The sequence below is a fragment of the Malania oleifera genome, chromosome 13, assembly GCF_029873635.1.
Source record: "Malania oleifera isolate guangnan ecotype guangnan chromosome 13, ASM2987363v1, whole genome shotgun sequence".
NCBI lineage: Eukaryota > Viridiplantae > Streptophyta > Magnoliopsida > Santalales > Ximeniaceae > Malania > Malania oleifera.
In genome coordinates, this window is record NC_080429.1 from 46,638,924 (window position 1) to 46,646,426 (window position 7,503).

Below are 7,503 nucleotides of genomic sequence, written 5' to 3' on the forward strand. Positions count from 1 at the left end.
CAACTTGAAAATGAAAAGCTTTTAGAAAAAATCATTTTTTATCTATCTTAAAGTCACAACAAGGGTAATTCTCTTAAAAAGGTAAATTTTTTTTTTTCTAAAAAAGAAGAATTTTAGCTTTTTTAAGAAAGGAAAACCATAAAATTTACATAAAAAAACACTTTCAACCTTGAAACTATAAAATTATTCAAAAAAAAAGTTTATTTTTAAAATGTGTCCAAAAGTTGTTTCATAAATAATCATTTTTAAATCCTTTTTTCGAAAAAGATTTATTTTTGGTTCTTTAAGTGAAAAACCATGCAACTACCACAAATTAATTATTCAAAAGACTCGACTAATCACTTCAGGGGACAAATAAACATAGAAACATCTAAAAAATAAAGAAAAAGTCTAGAATATGACTAAAATTGACCTCTGAATTGGTCAATTGACCGTGTCTTAATGGTCGACCAACCACCTATAGTGAGTTATTCGATCGACCCTGCCTTCGAGGCCAGTCAACCAATTGCATGTAATCTCTAAATTTTTACAAATTTCATACTTTTTTTTTGTTTTTTTGTGAAACTAGAACATCAACCTATTTTGAACCTAACCCAGATGATGTGTCAAGACTTAGTATTAACATGCATATTTAAGAATCATATGAAATTCTCGACATAATATTTCATGCATTTATAGAAATATGACACGAATTATGAATGGAAAACATAAAGAGTTAAAGTATAGGACTAACTTGAAGATATTTTCTGTGTAGAACAGAAGGGAGACATTCATTCAATAAAAGATGAAAGGAAAGAGTATGATGAAGAAATGTAAATTCTAAGAATATAAACCTTTTAGAAAATATGCACGATGATATGTCTTAAATATATCAGTTTATAAAAGGAAGTCAAAACCCAGTAATCACTACCCAAGTCAAATTCTCTTGTAAGAGCAATTAACTCTAATCCAATAATGAAGGGAAAGATTCACGATAGCACTTTAAATCTCCGGAGTGATCCAAGCCCCTGCATCATAATGACAGATCACCCCAAGGATCAAATCTCGTCACTATAAAGAAGGATGATGCAAATAAACCAAGGTAACTCACTCTTAACTCACTTTACTGTTGCATTCAACATCTTTAAAGCGTTCATTTACTTAGACATCGGAGTGATCCCCCACAGTACACCCCGAATCCTCCAAGCCTGTTGTGTTTCCATCCTTTTCAGGTCATCGAAAGTCGGAGAGCGACGGTCATAGGTCATCACCAATTTTATCCCGCAACACACGAAATTCCCTATATTTCTCTACAATTCCTCTCTTTTCTTCTTATATGGCATGTCCAAAAATATCCTTCTCATAGTCTATTTATCGAAAAATCAAAGAGAAAAAAAAATTATTTGAATTTTTAATTTAAAAATTCAAAATCTAACTAGCAATTAACACAAAACGGTTACTGGATAAACCAATCAATCAATCAGAACTAGAAGATAAGAATTTAAATTTAAAAAATTAACGGGACTGGTTGATGGCTCAATGGGTTAATGTCAATTGCTTTGCTAATGTAAGAGGGATCAGTCTGTTGTCCATAAGTGCCTCCTATGGAATTTCATTTTTCTCTTTCCTTTTACCTTAGAAATTGCTTTTTTAGTTGGGTTATTATTTGTTTGATAAATAAAAATGACTATTGAAAGACATAAATGCTTTAACTGAGATCATGGGAAATATTAAATTTTAATTTGTCATGAAAAATTAATGAGTAGTTTTTCGTTATTTTTTATTATATAAAAATATGTGAATAATATTATATAAGATATTTTTAAAATTATTAGTAATATATATATATATATATATATGTTTAAAATAAATTAATAATATAATGTCATACTTTATTGAAAAATATATTTTTTAAAACTATAAAATATAAACATCGACCATATAAATACAAAAACATGAGAAATCTTTAAAATATAGAATATGATATGACAAGAATGTGATTTTTAAAATATTTATGATATGACAATAAAATTATGTAAAATATTAGATTTTAATATTCATATAAAATTATAAATATGATTTTTAATAAATACATATATATTTTTCATTCTTTTATATTTTTTGAAAATCTAATAAATGACTTCACATAATCAAAATATTAATATGGTTATTGCAATTTTCTAAATTTGATTTTCTTATAAACTTATTTTTTTTAACCATAAAAATGTAAACATAGAGATCTGATACTACCATATAGATACAAGAAAATGACAAATCTTTAAAATATAGGATATGATATAATAAAAATGCTCTAAATAAAATTATGTAAATATATATTTTAATATTTATGCAAAAATAGAACTACGATTTTAATAAACATATATATATATATATATATATATATATATATACACATTCATTTTTTATTTTGTAAATAAGGTTATTGTAATTTCTAAATTGTGATTTGTTATCTAAAATATTTAAATTAAGTTTATTTTTTGTTTACTTAATAATCAATTAAGGATTTTTTTTGTATTTCAAATAAATTTTTATTATTTGGGGTACTTCTCCATTTATAATTTTAATTCAAAAGTTTATTTTCTAGAAGTTATATTATTATTTGTTTAAATAATGTTAGACAATACTTCAAAATAATTATAAAGAGAAATTTACTTATTTTATTTTGGAGTATACTTTTTATTTATAATTTATAGTAATATTATATTTTAATTAAATAATCTTAACTTATTTAAGATAAAAATCTTGAATGTAAAGTAATCTAATTTTATTGAATTTAATTTCTTTAGAAATAAAGCTTTCGTCTACAAAATGACTTGTACTATTTTTTATTATTATTATTATTATTATTATTATTATTATATATATACATTTATATAATACTGTCAGCATCGGGCTATCTAATTGACTCCTTTTATTTTAGAAAATGGGGTCGCCACTCTATTTTAGCTTTTGTTGACTTTTTAAGTTTAATCCTTGTTTTGATGCTGACAAAGCATAAGTTTCTTATATATGTATTTAGCATGTGAACATGTCTATTATTTTAACACACACATAAGGGAATAGAAATGGAAGCTTGAGGAACGTAAAGCTCACGTCATCTGGCGTACTCCATGAAGAATCAAAAGAGCAAAAGAAAAAGAAGAATACATGTTTTGAATTGTAAATGCATTTAATTTTTATATTTGGTATGTAATAATGTATTTTCATGCATGATATGGTTGTGTTGGAATTGATATGATCCCAAGAGGTGGGTGAATTGGAGATTTAAAAAATGCTTCAGCTAATTCATACATTTCGTCGATTCACCACAAATTATATCTCATTCAAATATATTTGTGTATGTAAAGTGATTAATCTATGTGTGCAGACACACACATATGAAGAAAATCTCATTCAACTTAAATGTGTGCATGCAAAATAATTGTATTCATGAATGAAAAAGCATACACATACAAAATTTAAAAGTACAGTAATTAAGTGAGATGGAGAGAGAGTGAAATACGATATTTGTTATTGAGATTTGGTCAAACCAACCTATGTCCCTACCTTGGGCATACCCCTCAAGGATTGTACTATCCCTGTTCACTTAAACGAGCGGAGTAGAAGTCATTACAACCTTTCCTTACGGGGCAAGATAAATCTCAACTCAATTATCAGGCTGAACTCAACTGGTCTCCCTTACAGGGCGGAGATACCTCAGTTCAATTATGGGCTGAACCTAACCGGTCCCACTTACGAGGCTGAGACTCCCCCGTTCAATTAACGGGCTGAACCCAATCGATCTAATAAAAATATTTTTGTACACAATAAAATGCTTTTAAATACAAGTAAAGATGTACACATTTAAATTCAAAATGCACTCTCTAATGATATGAAATATGCTTAGGGAGTAAGGATGTTTTACTTAAAATAATATTTTCAATCTTGAAATGGATGTATATGATAAGCACATAAAGATTTAGACCCTAATAAGATTTTCTTAAACAAAATATTTTTCAATAAAGAATATAAAAAAAACCTAGAGTTTTTAGTTCAAAAAGATATTTGTCAATAAGCACAAGTGAGCTTATGAATCTTTGCAATGAGTTGTGCAAAGATTCACAATGCCATAAACAATTTCTCCACAAGAATATTTATCAAAGAAACTATGGGAGAAACCCTAAGTATACTCTCCAAATGATTTTGAAATAAAAACTTGAGCGAGAGTATATGCTATGGATACAAACTAAATGCCCAAAGTAAAATACTCTCTTCTAAAAAAAAAAAAAATTCAAAAGAAAGATTGCAAGAGAGTATGAGAGAGTTTAAAATATTTTACCCCCAAAAAAAGATTTTTGCATTAAAAACGGTTTGAGGGAACTTTGATTAAGAAATAATTTGAGAGGTTTCTAAAGCTAATTAAAGTTGCTAATTTGAGGTTATGAGGGGGTATATATAGAGTTTCAAAAAATTTTGACTATTGGGGACACGCTTGGTATTTTTTAATTTATTTAATAAAAATTTAAGCGTGTTTAGGCACTAAAAATTAACCCAACTCGAGAGGTTCGGTCAACAAAGGGTAAGGGCCGGTCGACCACTTTTATAAGTTTGGTCGACCAAGGCAAATTTGAACTACAGGTTTGGTCGACCATATCAGGGTATTTCTGAACCCTTTGTGGGTTCGGTCGACCATGGTAAGAGGCCGGTTGACCATTCATGAGATTCGGCCAACCGAGGCAATTTTAAACTACAAGGCCGATTGACCAAGTAATTGGAAAAGAAAATTATAATGGAATGGTTGACCAAGGAAGATTAATTCAAAAACAGGTCGGTCAACCAAAACAAGTCAAACTGTTGACTTTTCCAAGGTATGGTCGACCAAGGCATTTAACACACCAAGAGGTCGATCGACCGAGCTATGGTCAACATTTTTTACTCCGGGGCAAACAGTGGTTTGGTCGACCATGAGATATGGTCGGTCAACCAAGGGCGTTAAAATTCCAATTTTTCCCCTTAATTTGACCTTAATTATTTCTAAATCTTTTGTATGATTTTTATGTTTATGAAAAAAATTTTTTCTTAGGAATGTTAAGTACCCTAAGGTCATTTGGTTCCCTATGGTCAAACTATAGTCCTGTCTGAGCATATAACCATATCATACAGATGCAAGCACTATTATAGACCAAGTATAAAAAATTAAATGCATTTAAAAATTAAAATTAATTGTCTTCTTCTTCTTCCTCTTCATTGCTCTTCTCTCCACGGAATGCGCCAGTTGAATTAAGCTTTAAGTCTTCTGGCTTCCATTTCCCTTTTGCCTTATGTGTGTGTTCAATAGTAAAAAAACACACATAAGAAACTGGTGCTTTGTCAGCATCAAGGCAAAGATTGGACTCAAAAGTCAACAATCTCCCCCTTTTTGATAATGACGAACACCCAAGAGTAAAATGGGTACAACTTGAAAAGGCTCTCCCTAAGAATATGCATAATGTAAAAATAAACATAGTAGCTCAAGCATATTCATGAAAAAAGACAAAACGAATAAAATTATGCATTTAATTTTTCTTTAAGACGCATGCTCAGATATTTGCCCCTAAAATTTTTCCCTTTTAAAATATTTCCCTTTTTGGTCATTAGCATTTTACTCATAAAACATTCTCCCCCTTTTGGTATCAACAAAAAGGGATAAGTTAAGTATAAAATATTTTTATCATTTGAAACAGACTTAGCAAAGAGAATCCCCATTTTTAAAATAATTTTTATTTTTCTGAGAAAAACTCTCCCTCCTTTTGGCATAGGATTTGAGCATAGAAATAATTGAACTGATTTGAAAGATATGATAACTAAGCATATAAAACAGTATAACTGGTCATTTAAAAGATTAAAATGACATGTTAACAAGATCAGACCAGAAATATTGTCGAACCATTGCAATTTAAGCACAACGTAAGACACGCAAAAGATTTGAATTTAAAGCATACGACATATAAAAAATAGGTTTGAGCATAAGATTGATCTAACCAGTTCGCATGTATTTCCATGTAAGATCCATGAACATACAATTTTTAACACAGAATAACACAAGTCATGAAGGCATTTAAGCACACAAGTAAGACATAAAATATATTCCATATAAGTTCATTTCTTGCAATTGAAAATAAAAATATAATATAATATAATATATATATATATATATATATATATATATATATATATATATATCTCCCTTATGATTTTCAATAAATGCTTGGGAGCAATGTTTGCTGAAAAAGAAACTTTAACATGGGAGTTTGAGCAAGCAATGTTTTTATGATTTAACACATAAGCACAAAGCATTTCAATAATTACCCAGAAAAACCAACTATATAGATCCTAAAAGTATTATAATAATTTTAAAAACAAGGATCACATGGTAGAGCAAAGAGCTGTGGCTAAGTAGTAAATTTCAATAAAATTATCACATTTAAGCACATGCCACAATAAATTCAAAACAGATCTAAACCTATAATGTTGGTGAGTATAACAAGATAGAATTTTAGTTAAGATGCTCCCCCTATCAATTTGAATATGTGCTTAGATTCGATTAATTACTTATATTGTTTACTAATTGTGAAACTTTGTTAAGCGATTAAACATTATAAGTCCTATAACCCTCATGCACTAGAAGTCTAACATTTTAGGTCATGTGCAGTATTATGTGCCCTAAGAACAATCCATATCAAATGTTGATTCAATAGGTGAAGGATATGATGTTCATGGTACCTAAAATAAACTTTAGACTCAAAAAGTAGAAACAATAAGAATGTGAGTCCACGGGGCAGGTGATTTTTATCTTTTTCTTAAGAATGAGTCTTAAACTCCCCTGTATGGTCTCAAGCTGACATAAGAGCATTTACATTCAAGGATGAATTTCATTCGAACGCATCCAACATATGTTCATCCTTTTTTATATTACTTAGCATGGAGGAGATTATAGACATTAAGGTTTTATTCATTTTTCCTAAAAGTGGCGCTTAACCTCCTCGATATATTCTCAAGCACACATTAGTGCATTTAAGGGCAAGGATGAATTTTCATTTAAGCACATTTAACATATGGTCTTATGACAAAACTTAGTATGCAAGAGACTATAGGCATTAAGCTCTTACGAATTTTCTTAAGAGTGGGGCTTAAGCTCCTCTGTATATTTGCATACATGCTTACTTGCATTTAATTTAAGGATGATGTTCATTGAAGAGCAATCGTCATATATTCATCCTTTCAAAGGATTTTAGCATGCATAAAATACTAGATGTTGTAACCTGGATAATTATAGGAATTAAATAATAAATAAATGAGAGGAAAAAGGAAATTTTAAAGGAGGACGCAGTAGGGCCTCGTCGGCGAACAGTCTTCTTGGGCTCTTCGACGTGGACGCGTGTCTCGTTGATGAGAATGTACTGAGGGGCTATTTTCAGGAACTGAAACTTGTCGACGAGAGTTGTGTGTTTGTCGATGAACCTCCCTACTGCACTCGTCGCTTGT